The sequence below is a fragment of the Schistocerca nitens genome, chromosome 8, assembly GCF_023898315.1.
Source record: "Schistocerca nitens isolate TAMUIC-IGC-003100 chromosome 8, iqSchNite1.1, whole genome shotgun sequence".
In the NCBI taxonomy this organism is placed as follows: Eukaryota; Metazoa; Arthropoda; class Insecta; order Orthoptera; family Acrididae; genus Schistocerca; species Schistocerca nitens.
Window position 1 is genome coordinate 182,926,547 of NC_064621.1, and position 24,157 is coordinate 182,950,703.

Genomic DNA, 24,157 nt, shown 5'->3' on the forward strand with positions numbered 1-24,157 from the left:
CGGGGGTACACAAATTCCGTCCGGGGGGGTTTGGGGTGGCGACAGGAAGGACATCTGGCCACTCTCTGCAACTAACACTGCCAAACCAATAGTAAGGCGGTCGACCCAACTTTGACGCGGGACAAAGGCCCCAAGAAAAAAAGAAAGAAGGAAAAAGGAGAAACTATTTCAATATGTATATACACTGACAAACGAAGAGGAAACACCCAGAAGACCTGACCAATATGAAGGTAATTTTCCGCACCTACATTCCTTTGGTGAGTAGGTAATTCATAATTGTTGCAATTCTCTGTCACACACAGTGCGCATTAGAGTTGTTAGTGTTCAGTGTTGTTACAACGCCTGGGCGGTGTATAAGGAGTGTGAATAGCCTCACATTGTGGATTGTCACTGCGAAGGACACAGAAATACCGCATACCTGTGTGAGACAGTGTTATCAGCACCTGCCAGGGTTTGAAAGAGATGTCATTGTGGGTGTCTATTCGATCAGCTGGTGGAATGCTGCAGAATCGATATTTGTGGTGCATTCGATGCGATAGCTCCCCAGTGTCGTATTGCATGAAAAAGTGAGGCCAGATATACTCATTGCAAAGGTTCTCGTCTCCCACGCCTGACCACCACAAGGGAAGACTGCTGTATTGATCATCAAGCACATTGTAAGCCCATTTCTCCACTGTGAGTACCATCATTCCCTTTGTACCAGTCCACTGATACTTACACTGCATGCATTTGACTTGAAGTCACACTTGATGGCTCCGCATACCACGATGCCAATAGTAACACTACGGTACACCCTCAAAACACTGGAAGAGTGAGACCCGTCACCAAGTCGCCACCATACTCATCAACTATGGTCATTCTTGATATTGCAGAACCGTCATTATTCACTGAACACAATGCAACGCCATTCCTCAGTAGTCCACGCTACACAGTCACGAAACCAATCCTACGTTTTGTGTTTTGGTATTTAAGTTGACCTGCGCATGGTACGAAAAATCCCTAGTCCTTCTGGTGCTAGTCTCCGACCAATGATGTGGGATGTCACAGAATGTTGCACTGAGTTCATTACTTCTCCTCAGGCGGCAGTGCAACATCTGAAATGTAACGTCCACTGTTCAATGTGGCGTCAATAAGAACAATTGGTGACCGAGATGTGTAACGGAGTGACACCCCATACCATCACGCCGGGTGATACGCCAGTATGGCGATGACGTATACACGCTTCCAGTGTGCGTTCACCGCGATGTCGCCAAACACGGATGCGACTATCATGATTCCTTAAACAGAACCTGGATTCATCAGAGAAAATGACGGTTTGCCATTAGAGCACCCACGTTCATCGTTGGGTACACCATCGTACGCGCTCCGGTCTGTGATGCAGCGTCAAGGGTAACCGCAGCCATGGTCTCCGAGCTGATAGCCCATGCTGATAGTTTTGTCTTGCAAACGTCCCCATCTGTCGACTCAGGTATCTGGACGTGGTTTAACAGTCATTGGATCTCGACCAACGCGAGCAGCAATGTCGCGATACGATAAACCGCAATCGCGATAGGCTACAATCCGACCTTTATAAAAGTCGGAAACGTGATGGTACGCATTTATCCTCCTTACACATCACAACAACGTTTCACAAGGCAACGCCGGTCAACTGCTGTTTGTCTATGAGAAATCGGTTGGAACCTTTCCTCATGTCAGCACGTTGTAGGTGCCGCCACCGGCGCCAACGTTGTGTGAATGCTCTGAAAAGCTAATCATTTGCATACCACTGCATCTTATTCCTAAGGGTTAAATTTCGCGTCTGTACCACATCATCTACGTGGTGTAGCACCTTTAATGGCCAGTAGTTTAACTACAACCTTCTCCTACGACGAGATAGCTGTCGATAACCGTTCCACCGTTGCCAGAAACTAAAATCGTATACCCTCTGTAATAATGAAGTTGGCGGATCTTCGATAGGACGCGACCAGAGATCAAAGTAGTCGTACAATTGGAGAGTGTGTGAGAACGTTTGCTGAGCCACGACCAGAGGGCGCAATTACTTTGCGGGCCAAAACGATATTCTTACGCTGTTGGAACTACGTCGAGCAGCTTTCTCATGGCGATCTTATTCTTTATCTATGATGAATCGGGTGGCAGTAGAAAACCATGGCGGCACGCGTATTAGCATTGATTTTTCATGATCCCCTGCTACCGGAGCATATCGAGCGGTCGGCTGACCTGCTTCTTAAATATTTCAGTGAGGTCGGACGCAAGGCAGCAAGATACGAATGCTACGCAGCCAGAAGGCTGTACGTCCAGACCAGATTACGGATCAGATTGCTAAGGATATGGCACCGTCCGCATCATTAGTCCAGTGACATGGTTGAACAGTACTTTGCCGCGAACGGGCTGCCTACGTACTTGGAAATACATATGGGTAGTCGTCGTCCCGAAATAATCCCTTTCTTGGCTCTTATTGGTAATTAACTGATACCTTGCGTTCTAAGAAAGGTGTGTTAGGCAGCTCTACAGTTGCTGTAGGGAGACACGGGGGTCAGCTGTTTTGGTGGCGAAAAAGACACAAAATCACCGAGATTTAGTACAGATATGTTACTGCACTAGAGGGAAGAGACTTAAGTGAAGAATATTTTACGCACCGGACATAAGAAACTGGACTGCTGAGCAGTGATCACCGAAATCTGTATGGGCGTTGTGTCTTCGGAACAGTTGCACGTAGTATGGGCACTCTATAAATAAAGTCACGGAATCTCATTTGTTCAGACTGAAACCACTTAGAGGTCATATTGGCTTCGATTCTTCGTTTTTGGCATATTTTGTATGGAGAACAAAGTGTGAACCCCACAAATTCACATACTTGTCGCTCCTGTTTCTCAAAGGCAGGTAGGGAAAGGCATGTGTCTATTAACGGGCATCACACAGTTTTATAGTCTGTCTATCCTCAAGAAAATATTCAAGAGAGCTCCACCGAGTCTTCGCTGATGTCCAGGTGCGATCCGCCGACGGTTATGTGATAGCGGACGAGCTATGTAACAAATAGCCGGCTGCACAATCGTTATATGTAATAGGGGTCTCACATTGATTGACAGTAATACCAGGAAATTCTGCACAATTTCAGAACATTAAATAGAAACACAAGCACAAAACTGGCAATAAACAGAGTAATCTAATGTGATCGGCTACCTATGTTTGGGTTCGAGAAGCCTTCAGCGACTATCTCAGCATAAAGGTGTTGTAGTATCTTTCATAAAACACTCAATAATTTTATCACATTAAAAGTGTGACAGAACCACAAATTTTAATGTCCAGGCACACAGGTGAAACAGCTTGAAATGGGGAACATGAAAAAGAAAAACTAAATGTTTATTAGTGTCTTCAAGAGTTTTACAAAATAAAAACAGAGGAATATGGTCACCATTCACTCTCCATCTTGTAGAACGGCTTAGAGACACTGCACACAAAACAAGTAGTGTTTCAAATCATCTAAAATCACTTCAGCTGAAGAATCTGTATTAAGATCACCGGTACCAAATAGATATTTATTTTTATTATTTATTTATTTATTATTGTTAAACAGGTCAGTCGAGGTTCAGACTGATTCATGAACTGATCAAAATATCGTCTAGATCCTCGTTATAAACTCGAAGGATAAAAAGAGACTATCATGAAATCATACCTATGACACGCATGCTTCCAGATCCTCATTTATTACGTATGTATGTCTGTGTTCTTTTAAAATTAGTTCTTTATTTTTAATTTTTACTCTAAAGAAGGGAAATGATTGCCTACATTACGTAGCTCTTCACTTTTTTATATCAGTGGTTACAGCATTTTCAGAGAGGCATGATACATCAGCTGTTTTCATGATAACTTTGATTCGTCCATACAAAGAAGTAGTTGACTAATATTACTCTGCGGCAGTAGGCTACTCTGATAGTATAGCGATAGATGGCGTTTTACATACAGTGGAACGTCACTGTTTGGAAAAATAAGTTCTGGTGATTGCTGAGAATTTTTTGATGACGCTGTTTGCATGGGTGCATTATGCTAGAATTACAGTGATTTTTGTCTCCTCAAACTAATCATTTCTGTCAATCTTAATTTCTCCTAAATTTTTGTTTCTTTCATCATCTGTGCACTAGAAAGGTGTTGCTCTGACAGCTGACAGTTACGAGGGTGCGCCTTCTCCATTATTTTTCTGCCATTAGGAGTCCCAGTTCCCTTCCCTTTTTCCGGCAGAGCTGAAGGTTATGCGTAATAAAACCTCATCTACTGCCAGAAGCAACAGGGACAACACCAATTTCTGGCGTTGCAGATAACGCAAGCCGCCATCATAACCGCAAATTAACTCTCTTCTTAGGGAAAATACAAAACAGACGCATAGTCGACACATGTCTCGATGCTGACGATATCATTATCAGCTTTATATTTAAAAGAGAATCACTGTCAGTACAATTGATCGACCTACCACTATAACCAAGGTCTCATTGTTCGTCATATTTTTACACAGTGCTTCTAAATCCTCTGTCACCCGACCATAATCAGCAAGTTGAAAGCTATAACGATTTTTTACTCACATACTTGTTCAGTGTATAATAGTAGGCCTACACCTGCTTCCTTTCAAAAACCTTACTGAAAATTCGTTGAGCCCTGATTACAACTATAACAGGCTGAGGTTCACTCGTTTCTTACTTAAATAACAAGCGCAAACTAATTTTTGCAGTGCCCTCTGTGGTGTCACCGCCAGACACCACACTTGCTAGGTGGTAGCTTAAATCGGCCGCGGTCCATTAGTACATGTCGGACCCGCGTGTCGCCACTGTGTGATCGCAGACCGAGCGCCACCACACGGCAGGTCTCAAGAGACGTACGAGAACTCGCCCCAGTTGTACGACGACATTGCTAGCGACTACACGTACGAAGCCTTTCTCTCATTTGCCGAGAGACAGTTAGAATAGCCTTCAGCTAAGTCCATGTCTACGACCTAGCAAGGCGCCATTAGCCTTAGATAGCTTGTTTCTAAAGAGTCTCACTTGTATCGCCACAATCTCCAGATGTCTCATCAAGAACGATGTATACAAGGATGGATTAAAAGTTAAGTAGTCCAGAAGCTACGTACTTTTCTTTATAGCATTCATTAAGTCTCCTGTTTCAGACCTCACTCCATCCTTCGTGAGTTAGCGCGTGCGTCTTGGCCGCCTCTTTCAATTAGTGTGCGTAGTGTTGGCCAGTCTGCCGACACTATACCCTCAATATGTGGTATTCATGTTCCTTTTGTTATCTTTTACTAATCTGCATCTCAATTTACTCTTCTTCTTCCTTAACCAGTCCAGATCATTTCTTCCCTTATCTACTTCAGAGTGAAGGGTTACAATCTTTCTTTCGTCTCCCTCTATCTTCTTACGTATACTTTAGAATCTTCAAACCATCTGTGAAGTGTCTTATACTTTGCCAGCTCTTACCTTTTGTTCATTCTTTAAGTACATGTTTTTCTATGAGGTCTTTTTGACCTCTGTTTTCGAGTTTCTGCCAAACTCTTGTTGTAGCGCTACGAACTGGAGGATTCCAATGGTATTCGTCATTCCCTGAGTAGTATAAACTGTATGCGGGTGGCCCGAAGACTCTGTTTACTCTAAGCCCACTAGCACTGACAGCTTTGCTCTGAAGTTAGGGGTCATTACCTGACATCGAGGTGAAGCGGAAAACCGATGGCTGCCATATGAAAGATTGCTTACGCCACTGTTGAAAAAAATTATGTGCTTGGTAACAAGTCACTGAAGCAGAAAATCGGCATTCATTCTGTTACACAATACTAACCTTAAAAATGAAGCTATGATATATGAAAAAGGCAGTGCGTCACATCAACATCATTCTCGAGACAGATACATAGAGCACTGTTTACTGCAGACACACCTGTAGCATATACTAGATTAAGTTGTTCTTGAGTAATGAGTACTATCGAGAGAAGATCTGAGATTGATTACATATTCCTAGCTTCACAGAAGGCTTCTGATACCTTTCCTCACAAGCGGTTAATAATAAAACTGTCGGCCTATGAAATTTTGACTCAGTTGTGAGACTTTATTCGTAGCTTCTCACAGAATGGTTACAGTACGTCGTAGTTGACGAAAAGCCAACAATTAAAACGAATGTGATACCTGTCAATGCCCAAGGAAATTTTCTGGGTCGTCTGCTGTTCCTAGTATAATATAAACGATTTAGGAGCCAATTGAAGCAGCTGTCTTAGAATGTCTGCCGATGACGTTGTCGTGAACTGTCTAGTAAAGTCGTCAGAGTATCGAAACCAACTGCAAAATAACATTATTGTGCCAAAAGTGGCAGTTGACTATAAACAACAAAAAGTTTGGAGAACTCCAAATGAGTACCAAAATGTGTCCGATAAATTGCGGTTACATGGTAAATCACACAAATCTGAAGGCTGTCAATTCAACAAAATACTTAGGGATAACAATTAAGAATTACTTAAATTGGAATTATCACATGGAAAATGTTGTGAGAAAGGCGAACCCTAGAGTACGTTTTATTGGCAGTACACTTAGGTGAGGGAACAAATCTGCTGCCGGCCCGGGTGGCCGAGCGGTTCTAGGCACTACAGTCTGGAACCGCGCGACCGCTGCGGTCGCAGGTTCGAATCCTGCCTCGGGCATGGATGTGTGTGATGTCCTTGGGTTAGTTAGGTTTAAGTAGTTCTAAATTCTAGGGGACTGATGACCTCAGGAGGTGAGTCCCATAGTGCTCAGAGCCATTTGAACCATTTGAACAAATCTGCTGCAGAGTCTATTGAAATTACCCTTGTCCGTTCTTTCCTCGAGAACTGCTGCACGGCCTTGGATCCTTACCTGATGGGACGGACAGAGGACAATGGAAAAGTTGAAACGGCTGTTTGTTTTATACGACTGTGAAATAAGAAAGAGAGGGTGACGAATATGATGTGCCAGTTCGGGTGGCAATCACTGATATAAAGTCGTTTTCCGTTGCAGATGGAGATTTCAGTTACAAACCTTCTGCTCCGAATACGAAATAATGTTATTGATGTCCACCTACAAGGGGAGAAATGACACTCATAATGAAATAGGAAAATTAGTGACTTGCACGAAAGTTCTGAAGTGTTCATTGTTCCCATGTGCTATTCGAGAGATACATTATGAAGCAGGTTGGATGAACCATGTTCCAAGCATTTAAGTATGAAAAGGGGAGTAATCGTGTGGATGAAGGTGAAATGTAGAACATGATGTCAATCACACCGCTGACAAAACTCGAGAAATCGAAAACTGTCGTGCGCGAATACAATTACAATGAATTATAACTCTGCAGAGAGATATGAATAGATATGAAATTTTCTGGTATATACAAAATATGTGGCGTACAGAAACTCGAAACTGGGAGCTTTGCATATCGCCGGAAATCACTCTATCTATTGTGTGCTTTGAATCTATCCATCATGACTCACGACGCATGCGTTATTATATATGAAGCCACGGCCCGACAACTGATCTCACTAACTGCAACTTATTGCTCCCCATTGACTCTCACACCACCTCTAATCAGAGCCTCCAACTATTCCTTTGTTGTAGCCTTGCTTTGTAAAACTGCACTGGGCAACAAATTGAGTTACGATTAATTGTTATCGTTCTGTTGTACAGAAAATTGTCTGTTTAATAAGTTACATATTAAATGGGGCACGTGCCTCCGCAACCTCCACCTCGAAACGCACTCCACTCAAATCCGACGCTAAATTAGCACAAAACTACCTAGGTGAGTTTAACCTTAAAGCTGTACGAGAAGGTGGCAACAGATCGTACTTTTGGCTTTATAAGCACTGTAGATTGTTTCTAGCGTTTCTAGATTTGACATATTATCTTGAGAAGAAATACATTCAAAGTATTTTTGTATGGCATTACATTAGAAAAGTATTGATATAAGTCTCGATTTCAAAATAGTATGAACTGACTGTTCAATGTGACCACGCGTTTGAGGCTCACCTTCCCAGTTAGAACACAGTATTTAACAGAGCTCTCTATGCTATCCTCCGGAAACGAGAGCAGACGACGTATAATCGAAGGATACAGTTTTTCTCGTCCTCTATCTTCCTTGGGGTCTTCCACGGGTTGCATGAGAAGCAACCTGAAGAAAACATGATCCAAAGAATACAGCATGTGTCACCGGTTCTTTCCAACATGAGAAACATGTATCAATTCGTTCTTACCACATGGAAATTTTGCAGAACAAGCAAGCAGCCCAAGCAGCCAAAGAGTCCTGCAGTGAGCACAACGTGAAACAATGCACCTTACCAGTATGATCTCGCTATTGAGTCATCGTGAGAGATATTTCTGTGCGTCAGTCACGTACGGCGACTATCATGTTAGGAACATCAAATATAGACATTTTTCGAACTACCTTTGGAGTGCACTACACAACCCGCCACTCAGCTGTCGCGAGACGGTGAACATGTTGAATAGCAGATGCCTTTGATTGATTGATTGATTTAGGGGGGTTATGGTACTAAACGGTGAAGACATCACACTCGCAGATGACATTACAACGAACCTCGATAACCCAACAAAAGACTCGAGAAGATACGCTAGAATGGTCTCGAATCGCGAAGACCCTACATAAAACTGCTAGTGGAATGACTGTTTATTTTCTTTCAGTCGGAGGGCGGACGTAAATTTCATTTTCTTTCCTCGTTGTAAACGTGACCTCGTATTGCTCACCCTGTCTCGTGACAAAAGCCACCGCAATAGGTGGATCGAGTACTGAAAGGTATTGTTTTTTTAGGTTTATATGTTGTTCAACACTAGTCATATTATTTCATACATTACGTGTGAAAGGTAATACAATGAAAAGACATTCGTATTTGCATGAACTGTTATTCATTCGCCGGCAGGGGTGGCCTTGCGGTTCTAGGTGCTACAGTCTGGAACCGCGCGACCACTACGGTCGCAGGTTCGAATCCTGTCTCGGGCATGGTTGTGTGTGATGTCCTTAGGTTAGTTAGGTTTAAGTGGTTCCAAGTTCTAGGGGACTGATGACCTCAGAAGTTAAGTCCCATAGTGCTCAGAGCCATTTATTTTATTCATTTTCCGGTGTTATATGGTTGTTTGCTAAATTTTAATGTCAGAACGAATATTATGCTTATAACTGTCGAATAGTAAAAGAGCAAAACCATTAGGTTTTCGTGAAAGCAGACACCTTTTGAAGTCCCTTATACCTGCTGGCGGGTAAGTTAACGAGAACTGCTCTGCACCTAGATGCTTCAATGCGCAGACACAGGTTTCAAGGACAGGGGACAGGCTTGCAGAGCGTGGTGAAAAATCATTGACTGAAGATGTAAATAACACACCGACACCAGCTCATGCTCAGGGACGAAACGCACCAGCACGTCAGTGAGACGTAAAATTTCTCCTGTGATTATTTCGAAATCGCCTTAAGTAGTACGTCCAATTACTTTCCTATTACGTTGTCCTAATGGGCTGTTTAAAGTATGACGTAAATCCTTGTTCGTGGCTTCCCGTTTAGACTTATTTAAGATCACCCAAATTGCGCGCAGGTGAACTTTGTTCAGCGGCTATTCCCATCACCACGTAGTCCCAACAAGTTACGACTATCTCGCTACTAGACTACACACACATATTCATCATTCTAAACTGTACATAAAAGAATCTAATCACTCTCACAGAGCAAAGAAACAATGTAACTCTCTTTGCAAAAATGACATAAAACAGTCAGGCTCACTGTGTAATATAAACAAGATCACTTTCTTATCCGGAAAAGCATCAAATCAGACGCACGCACTGTGTGTAATTAACACAACGATAACGGTTCTCAACATTAGAGAACTCACACGGATGAGATTTCTGTCATAAACAAGAACTGTAACACGCATCATTGTAATCATGGATGTTCCATGGGTCATAGTACTTGGTAGGCAATTTACTCAATTCACCGCTTGTACTATGCACTGCAATGGATCTGTTAACCACCGGGTTGCAGCCGTCGGCAACTAAATCATGTAGGTAGTGCTCCTCTAGAAATGTTTCAGTCTCTTTCTCTGCCTCCGTTGGAATCATCTACCTCTGGCCAGCGAAAAGGCACATATCGCTCGGCCGGATTATTTATGTCTACACAGCAGCCACGCCCCACGTTGACCGTTACCGATGTCCTGTAAGCAGTACCTTTGCATGCTAGCATGGAGAACGCTTTTCGTTCTTGGCCATACACTAACTCACTCCACTTGTCCGTGACTGCTCCCCGCTGTTGCAACTGCGACCACTGAGATGGCTTCGGCCTGCTACTCCGATATGAGGTGAGTCAGACCAACGTCGCAATACTGGCCTAGCATCTCAACACGCCCCGTCAGCTGTAGTTACGACAGCTTTCGGCAGAAGTCCGTGATGTGGTCGTCAACCAAACTCTGCTAAACCATTACACAGGCATTTTTTCCTATGAGGAGTATTTAAACTGGTAGAGGAACATTTATCTGGCGGCAAATTAATTAAACCAACAAACATTTTTCCATTTTTGTATGACAGACAACACATTAAAACAACCCAATTTCAATTATAGTATATTTTGAAAAGTGCGTCCATTGACACGTAAACAAAGGTTACACCGTCGGATCATGTTCTGTCTGACACGGGCGAAAACACGAGGAGTATCCTGAATTGTTCCTGCTGCAGCTACTATCCGGTCAGCCAGATCCTCTTATGATGCAACAGGAGTTGCGTAAACAAGGTTGCGCATCTCTCCCCACACAAACAAGTCCAGAGGGGACATATTTGGGGATCGAGTAGGCCATGGTACAGGACCACCTCTGCCAATCCACGTTTCTGGGAACCGTCGGTCCAGGAATCGACGCATACGACGACTAAAATGTGCCGGTGCCCCGTCATGTTGGAATCACATGTGTTGTCTAGTAGGGAGCGGGACGTCTTCCAGCAATTCTGGCAATGCTCTGGCGAGAAAATTGTAATAGTGCCTGCCATTTAATGGCCTAGGTAGCAGATACGGTCCAATTAAACAGTCCCCAACAACACTGACCCACACATTAACGAAGAACCGCACTTGATGAGAGCTAGTAACTGTGGCATGTGGGTTATCTTCACTCCAAACATGCGAATGGTGCATGTTCAAGACTCCATCACGCCCGAACGTTGCTTCATCGGTAAACAACACAGTGGATGGAAATGTAGGATGCATTTCACAGTGTCCCAGGTACCACTGCGGAAACTGTGCTCTGGGTGGATAATCAACTGGTTCCAACTCTCGAAGGAATGTTCTTACATTCGTCTGATTCGTCCCAATGTTACCTGCAACTGCACAAGTGCTGATTGAAAGATCCCGCTCCACATGCTGCAAGACAGCTTACTCAAATTGCAGCGTTCTTACCGTTCGACGGCGTCCCTGTCCAGGTAATCTGCTAAATGACCCGGTCTCACGCAGACGTTGGTACACAGCAGCAAAGGTCGTATGATGCGGGCTACGGCGATTAGGATATTGTTGTTGATAAACCCGCTGTACAGCTCATCCGTTGTGGTGTGCTACGTAGTACGCACGAAGCAGATCAATGTACTCACTCCTAGTGTATCGATCCATTAGTAAACAGAGACAATGCACTACTACACTGGTGGACAGCAGTTGCCTAAACTGAAGAGTGTAATACGCCCCTAACAACTGAAGATAGTAATACGGTCTCTAACAACTGAAGAGCGTAATATGACTTCCACTGGATTAAATAGTCCTCATAGGAAAAAATAACATTAGGAAAAATATTTGTTTTGATGTCCCCTACAACCTCCCAGAGTTTGTCGATTTAAATACTTTTCACCCTGTAGTTTAGGATGAACCATCTTGTCCTGCCAATCATTATCAAGTTCATGAACAGCCACTCTTTGACGTCCATTTTCTGTAAAAACATACATGGGAAAAAATTTTACGACAGCTTGTACGAACCCAGATGACGAGACCATGTTGCCTGATTGTTTAATTATCTTCAGTTTTCACCATGAAAGCAGTCAAACTGGTAAATATAAACGTTGTGGGCCCAGAAAAATCGAATGCTTAGATTAAGTGGATACGGTGTTAATATCCCCACAAGTACACTGTACTACTCAGATACCAAAGCTTTCCAATACCAGCATATGAAATAGTGAGAGTGATTTCTATGCGTCCAGTGCTTGTGTTACACTCCGAGGTGACTACTTCATGTGTCTGTTACACAATTTTTGTCATTTCCTACCGTAAGAGGGAGATAATTCATGCTGTTACCGAGATATCTTCACAGTATTATATTTTAAAGTCGTACTCCAACATCATTAACAACAATATTAAGGATTAAACCATTTATGGCTTTCATAATTTGAGACCATATCGTAGGAACCATCTCTTGTTATAGTAAATAAACAGTGCACTCTTGATCATTTCTTTTATTACCGACTATCTGTTTCTGTCTGCGCCGCAGATAATCTTCAAGTCGGGTCCCACAAAGAGCAGTTTGTCAGCTTAAACTGCACTTTGCTAAGCCAGACCTGAAGGTGGTGCACAGTCCATATTGAAACCGGTAGTCGGTAATAAACATCCACCCGCTCACTAACAACCATCGGGTCAGCATTTTAGCATGTAATTCCTGCCATCCCCCTACATCATATCACTGAGCAAAATTTGGGGAAAACATGAGATTCTCCTAATTTTCCTTCGTCGACTGGACAGTTTGTGGTGTGCAGTCTTATCCCACGCCAGCTGAGGAATGAGTGATGGAAAAACCACCTGATGGGCCAGTTGACTGTTGTTTCGCTCAGTCGGTTTTTTAGATCGAATGAAACTAGCCTGCAGCCACATCACTCTCCGGGTTTGAATGGTTCCACCTAATGTGAGACAAAGTACTGAAACAAGTATCTGTTGGTTACGTCAGCATTATGAATGTTTTCACTTAGTCTCTGCGTTTCAGTGATTTCACTGACTGAAGTTTTGACAATTTTTTTCTGGTGGACGACGACGTTGGGCCGGACGCATGGTGTCGCCGCAGTGCGTCGCCTCCTCCTGCTGCTGTCAGGGCCACGACGCAACCGGCGCGAGGAGCTGGCGCAGTGGCCGGTGCGAGTACAGCACTGCCGGGACCTGCGGTGGCGGCGTCCGGCTACCTCCAGCCAACGTCTGCCACCTGACCCTGGCTCTGGCAGCAGGATGCTGATGTGGGACGTACGGGATGCAGGTTCAGTCTGCTCAATTAATTGGACATCATCATACCTTTTCAGTATAACAGAATGCAAGCAGCCACAAAAATGTGGCAAAGCTTCTTTTTTCTTCACTTAGCCCTAAAAGAACTTCTATGCTAGCTTAACTTTAGACTCTCATGAAGATTTTTTATTGGTTACGCGTTAATTTCACCAGGAAAAATTGAATGCACTGCGCTCTATTTATCAGTTTTATATGGTGAAAATAAGAGGTAGTATTTTAGTGCACAATTAAACGAAAGTGTGTATTTTAACTTGGTGTGCACACTGGGGATACTGGGATATGTGTGCCCCTGGTTTTTATTGTATGCCACCGCTTTACTTCACCTAATGAAAGTCTTAGACATTTGTTCCCCTTACATGGATGGATAACTCGGTAACACAGTCAACTCAACCATTAAGTGGTGCTTCCAATTCAATGAATGAAGAATACTTGATTTGCCCGACAGAATAACGAAGGACTGGTTTCACTTGAAAGAAATAATGAATAACCCAGTGAGCGCTCAAAACACCATTGAATTGTGCCCACTATTTTCGTTCCGTTGCTCTAAGAGGCTGATTTCAAGCTAAAGAAATGACTGAATTATAATCCAACCGACACGTAGAACTACAGCCGACTAACAAGATTATTTCCATTTAGTGGCTTCCGTAGGATTGTTTCACTCATGAGAATGAATGAATTATATAACTGATACGTAAAGTTCCAATTAAATGAGTCGATTGTTTTCCAACAACCGACAGAATCGATTCTTTCCATTCGGTTGTTTCAATAACTATGCACAATTGCAGTGTTATCGCAGTGACACAACGGGGATACTCGCCACGTTGTGTGGGTGGTGCCGTTAATTCTGGTTACAGCTGCTAGCAGCTTCAGAAAGTGGGTGACCAGACCATGTCCGATAATACCAGATGGCAGGAGAATGGCTGTTAGCATCGAAGTCTGCCCTCAGTAATAGGAGTGCGAGATGGTATGCTGCATTTTGGCAGCTCTTCAATCAGATGGCAGTGCTGTGGCTTGTGGTGGGCTACGTCTCTCAGTTGTAACTCGCTGGTCCATCAAAGGTTGTAGATTGCCAGACATATAGGGGATAGACTAGCATACAGCCAGGCTCAGCTGCAAACTGAGGAGGTTCTCCACTGGAATGAGAGTAATATTTTAAACACTGTAAGGCGTCCGGATTTTTCAGACTTTACATAAGCTTGATCCATAATGACACTACAGTACAGTATGAGATCCTCCGAAAATAATAACTACATGATATCAGCAAAAGGCAATAGCAGTTAATCTCTACTAACAAGACAATATCTACCAATATATGGACAGGCGCATGAATAAACAAGTTAAAGTGTAATGCATTTTGGAGACGAACCGAGCAGATGGTTAATGGCATCAGAAAGCCCCTTTTAACAAGAGAATGGGATGAGGCCGAAAAGGGATGAGGCCAGAACCATACATTATTCCCTCTAACGTAAACACGGCTAGGACCGAGGGTAAGTGGCTGCACGTCATTAACAGGGCTAGGTTGCGACCCAGCAAGAAAAATAAAATTCACCTCTAGCAAAATGGTGATTGGCAGAATCCATACTGGGCGTTGCAGATGCATCATGGTGGGTAGATCCCATTATATAAAAGCATTCTGAGAACTAAAATTTTCTAGATTTCTCTGTCTCTCGTCTTGTGGTGGACCACACAAGTGTGTGGAAAATAGCGAGGGTGTTGAGAGCTTTGCTTTCTGCGAAGTGAGGATGATATACTTCGTGTAGCGTTGCGACAGATAGCACTGAGGTAGTTAATCATTCCTGCACGTACTTTTCTCGACAAAGGAATTGTGCACGTCACTCCAAACCTTAGCGAGTGTGCAGTAGCCATTATTTCACCTTGGCAGAGATAAACGTTCTATGGAATGCAGGAAAGTTGAGACTGAGTGAATTCAGTCAAGGCCAGAGTAGAGAAGTAGCGTTTCAGATCCTGCACGGAAACAATGACATTGCAGATGCCGCTTGGTGAAGTACCATACCGCATTAGGCCACAGTACATGTTGAGTCTAGAACTGCTCACTCCAACTTTCATACGCTTTGACCACTGACTATCAAAAGCTTGGATACTAACCTACCCTCACATTGAGTACATGAGAGTTTTTTCATTGGTTCAAACAATAAAATTTATTCTCTACCAACTCAGTGCATTGAGCAGCTACGACAACCTAGATGTCAATGAGTTAATGAAGATTTTTAATCATTCTTTCCTGTGATAAAAATTTTTTATGTGTAGAGATAACGATTTTAATAATTGTCAGTTTAATGTTTTCAAGAGTTAAATATATGGTTATTCAGAGCCAAAAGTAACTGAACATGATTGTTCTGTGTCACTTTCCCCTGAAAGTACAGTTGATATATTATATGTAGAACAAACAAGGGAACAGCCGTTTTGTCTTTCTAGAATAGCTCCAAAACGTTCACTTTTATTAATTCACGCATTCTAGTTATGTGACAGCAGCAATTCTAACGATTTCTGTTACTATCCACACCTAATATTAGCTGTCCTATAGGGCCAGGTTCATATTTATTTGGGCTTGAGAAGACAGTTCAGATGTTTTGTCAATTTGAGTGCTAAGTGGTAAGCTAAGTTTGCACACATTGGTAACTCACTGTGCAAATTTAAAGGTCGGAATATGACAACACTACTGGTCTGTATGCTTTGCTATTATCAGGAGCCCGTGACATCACCTGGCCAACATTTGTTGTCTGGTCACCTTCTCTGGTCACCCAGGTTACAGCTAAAAGGAGTATTACAGTTTGAGGAGCGGCCGCGGTCGTATTTTGAAGTTTCAGTGTACTGAACACTTATTCTTGCGACTAAATTACGCAATAACAGCATTTCACACCTGCCTATGACGTCCTTCTGCTGCGTTGGTGCCATGGACACAAAACTCATACGGGATATAGGAATTAACCCTATTTTGGGGCCCTATTATTTGCAACCACTGGGTCCTTACTACATGACATTCCACTGTTCTTATGTACTGACATGCTTTGCTCGCTCCTTGCACTATCAGGAGAAAGCTACAAATTTTACTCCACTGTTGAAAGTCAACAACTCTGTGCAGCCTTTAGACAACCATGTCATATTGCTATGTCCACAACAGCACAAATAACTTGTTTTCTTCATATGATTAGACATATTCATATGTGTATACTGAACTGCAGTGACACTGAATTGTGAATTAGAGGCATCACGATTTAGGTAATTAAAAATGGATCCTCACTTAATTTCTGCTGAATATATGCACGTTGTAACTGCAATAATGATCTGACAACAGTCTACCCTAGCCACTTACGTATCGATTTGCAATTTATGAAACTGTGTTATGTATAAGCCAGAACTTTGAATGCAAAACTTCCGCAATAAAAGTAAATACGTTCGTAACTTGTAGAATGGTATTTGTCACTCTGTCCAACTCTGAAGTGAAGAGAAACTGCAAATGTCGTATAGGAAGCGTGTGTAGTATAACTGCAAAAGTGGGTGACCTTAACGAACTAGGTTGCAATCACGTTCTCAACCCCTCTAAATTCTGCAGCCCAACTAACTTTATTTTGAATGCACTACACGCGAGATTTAGCCTCATGTACCATTTGCCAAGGAATAGCTTACTATGGAAAGTACAAAGAGAGGAACTTACTATTATCACGTGCTTGTCAGCCAAAAGGGTGCATATTGTTTCTCTCTATAACAGCCAGCAGATGTGGTCGAGCGGTTCTAGGCGCTTCATTCTGGAACCGCACTGCTCGTACTGTCGCAGGTTCGAAAGTTGCCTCGGGCATGGATGGGTGTGATGTCATTAGGTTAGTTAGGTTTAAGTAGTTTTAAGTCTACGGGACTGATGATCTCAGGTGTTAAGTCACATAGTGCTTACAGCCATTTGAACAATTTTCTCCATAACAAGTAATATGTATCCAGGTACTGCCCTCAGAAAGCTCTGTCGCTGAGTAAAGCAAATTAAAGCTTTGCTTTCTTCTCATGATTTACTAATCGGGACCGACCGCCTGTTGCCTCATCCTCTTCCAGTGGTGTAACTGGAAACAGTATGCCATCCCAGCAGTTACAAAAAATGGCTCTGAGCACTATGGGACTCAACTGCTGAGGTCATTAGTCCTCTAGAACTTAGAACTAGTTAAACCTAACTAACCTAAGGACATCACAAACATCCATGCCCGAGGCAGGATTCGAACCTGCAACCGTAGCGGTCTTGCGGTTCCAGACTGCAGCGCCTGTAACCGCACGGCCACTTCGGCCGGCCCCAGCAGTTACAGTCTGGACCTTGGTGCCACTACTTATGACCAAGTTGATGCTCATTTTGCATTTTTTTTGTTTTTTTTTTTTTTTTTTTTTTGTTTTTGGTCATCAGTCTACTGACTGGTTTGATGCGGCCCCCCACGGATTCCTTTCCTGTGCTAACCTCTTCATCTCAGAGTAGCACTTGCAACCTACGTCCTCAATTATTTGCTTGACGTATTCCAATCTCTGTCTTCCTCTACAGTTTTTGCCCTCTACAGCTCCCTCTAGTACCATGGAAGTCATTCCCTCATGTCTTAGCAGATGTCCTATCATCCTGTCCCTTCTCCTTATCAGTCTTTTCCACATATTCCATTCCTCTCCGATTCTGCGTAGAACCTCCTCATTCCTTACCTTATCAGTCCACCTAATTTTCAACATTCGTCTATAGCACCACATCTCAAATGCTTCGATTCTCTTCTGTTCCGGTTTTCCCACAGTCCATGTTTCACTACCATACAATGCTGTACTCCAGACGTATATCCTCAGAAATTTCTTCCTCAAATTAAGGCCGGTATTTGATATTAGTAGACTTCTCTTGGCCAGAAATGCCTTTTTTGTCATAGCGAGTCTGCTTTTGATGTCCTCCTTGCTCCGTCCGTCATTGGTTATTTTACTGCCTAGGTAGCAGAATTCCTTAACTTCGTTGACTTCGTGACCATCAATCCTGATGTCAAGTTTCTCGCTGTTCTCATTTCTACTACTTGTCATTACCTTCGTATTTCGCCGATTTACTCTCAAACCATACTGTGTACTCATTAGACTGTTCATTCCATTCAGCAGATCATTTAATTCTTCTTCACTTTCACTCAGGACAGCAATGTCATCAGCGAATCGTATCATTGATATCCTTTCACCTGGTATTTTAATTCCACTCGTGAACCTTTCTTTTATTTCCATCATTGCTTCCTCGATGTACAGATTGAAGAGTAGGGGCGAAAGGCTACAGCCTTGTCTTACACTCTTCTTAATACGAGCACTTCGTTCTTGATCGTCCACTCTTATTATTCCCTCTTGTTTGTTGTACATATTGTATATGACCCGTCTCTCCCTATAGCTTACCCCAACTTTTTTCAGAATCTCGAACAGCTTGCATCATTTTATATTGTCGAACGCTTTTTCCAGGTCGACAAATCCTATGAAAGTGTCTTGATTTTTCTTTAGCCTTGCTTCCATTACTAGCCGTTACGTCAGAATTGCCTCTCTCGTCCCTTTACTTTTCATAAAGCCAAACTGATCGTCACCTAGCGCATCCTCAATTTTCTTTTCCATTCTTCTGTATATTATTCTTGTAAGCAGATTCGATGCATGTGCCGTTAAGCTGATTGTGCAATAATTCTCGCACTTGTCAGCTCTTGCCGTCTTCGGAATTGTGTGGATGATGCTTTTCCGAAAGTCAGATGGTATGTCGCCAGACTCATATATTCTACACACCAACGTGTATAGTCGTTTTGTTGCCACTTCCCCCAATGATTTTAGAAATTCTGATGGCATGTTATCTATCCCATCTGCATTATTTGACCGTAAGTCCTCCAAAGCTCTTTTAAATTCGGATTCTAATACTGGATCCCCTCTCTCTTCTAAATCGACTCCTGTTTCTTCTTCTATCACATCAGACAAATCTTCACCCTCATAGAGGCTTTCAATGTATTCTTTCCACCTATCTGCTCTCTCCTCTGCATTTAACAGTGGAATTCCCGTTGCACTCTTAATGTTACCACCGTTGCTTTCAATGTCACCAAAGGTTGTTTTGACTTTCCTGTATGCTGAGTCTGTCCTTCTGACAATCATATCTCTTTCGACGTCTTCACATTTTTCCTGCACCCATTTCGTCTTAGCTTCCCTGCACTTCCTATTTATTTCATTCCTCAGCGACTTGTATTTCTGTATTCCTGATTTTCCCGGAACAGGTTTGTACTTCCTCCTTTCATCAGTCAACTGAAGTATTTCTTCTGTTACCCATGGTTTCTTCGCAGCTACCTTCTTTGTACCTATGTTTTCCTTCCCGACTTCTGTGATGGCCCTTTTTAGAGATGTCCATTCCTCTTCAACTGTACTGGATCCTGCGCTATTCCTTATTGCTGTATCTATAGCGTTAGAGAACTTCAAACGTATCTCGTCATTCCTTAGTACTTCCGTATCCCACTTCTTTGCGTATTGATACTTCCTGACTAATGTCTTGAACTTCAGCCTACTCTTCATCACTACTATATTGTGATCTGAGTGTATATCTGCTCCTGGGTACGCCTTACAGTCCAGTATCTGATTTCGGAATCTCTGTCTGACCATGATGTAATCTAATTGAAATCTTCCCGTATCTCCCAGCCTTTTCCAAGTACACCTCCTCCTCTTGTGATTATTGAACACGGTATTCGCTATTACTAGCTGAAACTTGTTACAGAACTCAATTAGTCTTTCTCCTCTTTCATTCCTCGTCCCAAGCCGATATTCTCCTGTAACCTTTTCTTCTACTCCATCCCCTACAACTGCATTCCAGTCGCCCATGCCTATTAGATTTTCGTCCTCCTTTACATACTGCATTACCCTTTCAATATCCTCATACACTTTCTCTATCTGTTCATCTTCAGCTCGCGACGTCGGCATGTATACCTGAACTATCGTTGTCGGTGTTGGTCTGCTGTCGATTCTGATTAGAACAACCCGGTCACTGAACTGTTCACAGTAACACACCCTCTGCCCTACCTTCCTATTCATAACGAATCGTACACCTGTTATACCATTTTCTGCTGCTGTTGATATTACCCGATACTCATCTGACCAGAAATCCTTGTCTTCCTTCCACTTCACTTCACTGACCCCTACTATATCTAGATTGAGCCTTTGCATTTTCCTTTTCAGATTTTCTAGTTTCCCTACCACGTTCTTCTGACATTCCACGCCCCGACTCGTAGAACGTTATCGTTTCGTTGATTATTCAATCTTTTTCTCATGGTAACCTCCCCCTTGGCAGTCCCCTCCCGGAGATCCGAATGGGGGACTATTCCGGAATGTTTTGCCAATGGAGCGATCATCATGACACTTCTTCAATTACAGGCCACATGTCCTGTGGATACACGTTACGTGTCTGTAATGCAGTGGTTTCCATTGCCTTCTGCATCCTCATGTCGTTGATCATTGCTGATTCTTCCACCTTTAGGGACAATTTCCCACCCCTAGGACAAGAGAGTGCCCTGAACCTCTATCCGCTCCTCCGCCCTCTTTGACAATGCCGTTTGCAGAATGAGGCTGACTTCTTATGCCGGAAGTCTTCGGCCGCCAATGCTGATTATTTATCAAAATTTAGGCAGTGGCGGGAATCGAACCCGGGACCGAAGACGTTTCGATTATGAATCAAAGACCACTAGACCACTGGTCGCTATTTTTGCATTACAAAGTTCAATGGACCCCACTGCAGTCCTCCGAAAAACGAAAAATATCCGTAACAATATCAGGAATCTGACGAGTCAGATTAGGAGGCGGACTGTTGGTTAGTATGTACCTAATATTTTAATCCATACAACAAAGTCATAGCTGTAAATAATTGGCTCGGTGCATCTTTTCTCTTCCTATTAAAATGTCATTTTATTGAGGTTCGTACATGCTGCAGCTCTGTAGCTTCGAATATATAACATCGTTTCATGCCAAAACAATATCATTGCCAAGATAAAATAATTTATTTTCTTGGTCGATTGATACTTCAGTAATTAGTATATTTGCTGTATCTGCTTCCCATGCACTAAACGGCAGTAACAGTTTTGTTTTAATGTGTAGATATTCGAGGAGTACCCATAATGCTACATTTATCACCTCAGAAAAATGTTACGTGATTGGCTTTTATTTGCTGCCTGGCATGTCATGGTTCTGACTGGCATTGTACGCCCGCCTCATAGTACCCAGATAATACCGAAAACAAATTGGCGCAGTCACTTTTCTGGATTTGAAAGGACATCAACGCAGCAGCAATGCTTGCTAAGATAGTTAAAGTGTGCAGTGACAGTGCAGGGTCCTACTTTAGTGGTTGTCTGGTAGAGACGCATCCAGTGCGGTCAACAACTCTTAATTATGAAAAGTGAAGTGAACGGCCATCTTTCTAGTAAGACCAAAAACCGCAAGATATGTCTTTACTCGGGTGCGCGAAGAATCTCGAATCACAGTCGAGTCGAAATTAAAGGATTAAATCTTTGAAAACATTATCAGCGATATTATTTTAATATGATAATTAAAAACAGTCTTGATCGCAAATTTCTCTTAATCGGAGTTACCGGTTTCAATTCTTAAGGACTTAAGGATCATCTTAAGACTCTGAAATAACACACCTACTGATAGACGGATTCTTACAGTAACGTATATACACTGAAATAAAATTACAAACTACATGTGCGCAGAACGGCAGGTGAAATTAGATGGAGCAGGCTGCGCCAACCCACGACGCTGAACTGACTGCTAAATGGATAGGCAGGGAGTGGTGACGTCAGTGACATCAGTGCTAACCAATCAGAAGTACAGAGTGTACTATTATCATAAAATGTATTACAATTGTCCATATTACTAAGATTGGAAGAAGAGTTATGGGTAAAGTACATCTTAAAATTGCTATCAAAGAGCTATTCGTCAGAAAATATAAACTGTAGTAAATAATTAGCTTAAAATAAACTACTCCAGGCTGCCCTATGTTATCCGTTCCGTAACATACGTGCTGTTGGCAAAGATATGTGGAATAGCTAGCTGTCGAAGGTTGCTATACCGATAGAGAGGAGCTACTAGCAAAGATAATCTATAAAAGCGTTGAGGGTTGCCATAGAAACAGAGTCCTATATTGATGCGACGTTCTGAAAAGCTGCTGCAGGGAGATGTAACGACAGCAAATACGACCTAAGTAGACGTTAATGGTTGCCGTAAAGACGGCGTCTTCTATCGATGTGACACGTCAAAAATAAATAGAAAATATACTAGTCAATATAATAGTCGTTAAAGATTATTCATAGTAACATGAATGACAGATCTGCGAAACATGGGTCATTATTTAACAAGCAATCTTGCATAATATGTAGGAAGGAAACATACATACAAAGGGCGGCATAAGGTTTTAGGTATACAGAGCTCCGTTGCATCTCGTTATTAGACACGAAATGGTTATAAATGCATATTACAGATAATATTGTGTAAAGTAATGGTGATGAAGAAATAACCCATGCTACATTAAAGGATACAAAATCCATTAAAAATAGACTGTTAGTGAAAAAACACTTTTTGAAGCAAAAGGGGGTTGGGGGATTGCGGGGTTGGGAACAGAGCATTAAGAATAGTAACATAACACCAGTGTTAAATATAAAGAAACTATAACGTCATTAATCATAGAAAATACTAATGATAGAATCACAAGTCAGCATTATTTGTATAGAAAGAAGGTAAACTAAAACATAGACGGAAGAAAGAACGAAAGAGCATTCAAAATTATAACAAGTCGCCAAAACGATCTAAGAAATATTTTTCCCTAAAATCAAGCTGCTCGTTCAATAAAGCTAGAGGCTCGTTTTTATGATGTGCATAAATGTCTATTTGTTCTATTGAATTCAATAAAGGTCCTTTAAGGGCAATATGGAGAAATTTGAAGTTATTTGGGATTGCCCCTTCAGAGTGATCACAGTCTTTTAATTGTTGGCCCAATAGAGATTTACCTCGACTAGTAACTGAGGTATGTTCTTCAAATCGTACGGCAAAATTGTGACCTGCTGCCCAATATATTATTTTTTACAATCATTGCATATGATTTTATAAAAGCCAGAATTTTGATATTTGATGTCATTTAGACCAATGGTTTGTCTCAGTCTAGTCTGAAACAAGTTGTTGGTGGTAAAAGCTATTGTCAGTTCAGTATTTTTAAATAATTTATTTATTTTATCACAAATTTTCCCCATATATGTCATTTTGGAGAATTTTCGACTACGAGCGACAGAATTGTCATACGAATGTTGTAGTTATTAAAAATAAAATTAATGTCGTTCATATTGTAATCATTTGCATTAGCAGTCTGGTTCAGTATTGCAATCTCTTTGAGGACTTCATCAGGGGTCAGTGGTAATTTTGTAATTCTATGGATCATTGATTGAATAAACGCTTTTTTATATTTTGGAGGATGACAAGAAACAGCGTTAATGCTGACATCTCTTGCTGTTGGCTTTCTATAGATCGCAAAATGATGTTTATTGTCCCTGTTTGTGATAGTGAGACCTAAAAAAATTATACTCCCTTGATTTTCGTGTTCAACTGTGAAAATCAGTTTGGGATGTGTATTATTCAAACAGTCTTTCAATATGTCTATTTCATCTGTAGTCCCATTATAAAGCAACAGTGTGTCATCGACATATCGCTTGTAGTATATAATTTTACTAGTAATTTCTGGGTTATATTTGAATCTAACGAACATAATTAGATAAATATTTGCCAAGGTACCAGCTATGGAATTCCCCATTACCAGAACATCTTTCTGAAAATAAATTTTATCATTTAAGGAAAAATAGTTAAAAGCTAAAGTATTCTCAATCAGTTCAATTAACTCTGTGATCTCTTCCAT

At 42.0% G+C, this 24,157-nt stretch overlaps 1 non-coding gene across 1 annotated transcript; it reads left to right on the plus strand.

Moving 5' to 3' along the window:
* Nucleotides 1–6,580: 6,580 nt before the first annotated feature.
* On the plus strand, nucleotides 6,581–6,664 carry Trnas-gga (transfer RNA serine (anticodon GGA)). Its single transcript is given in 2 exon segments — nucleotides 6,581–6,620; nucleotides 6,630–6,664. It is a non-coding gene; the product is annotated as a tRNA-Ser (tRNA).
* Nucleotides 6,665–24,157: the final 17,493 nt, after the last annotated feature.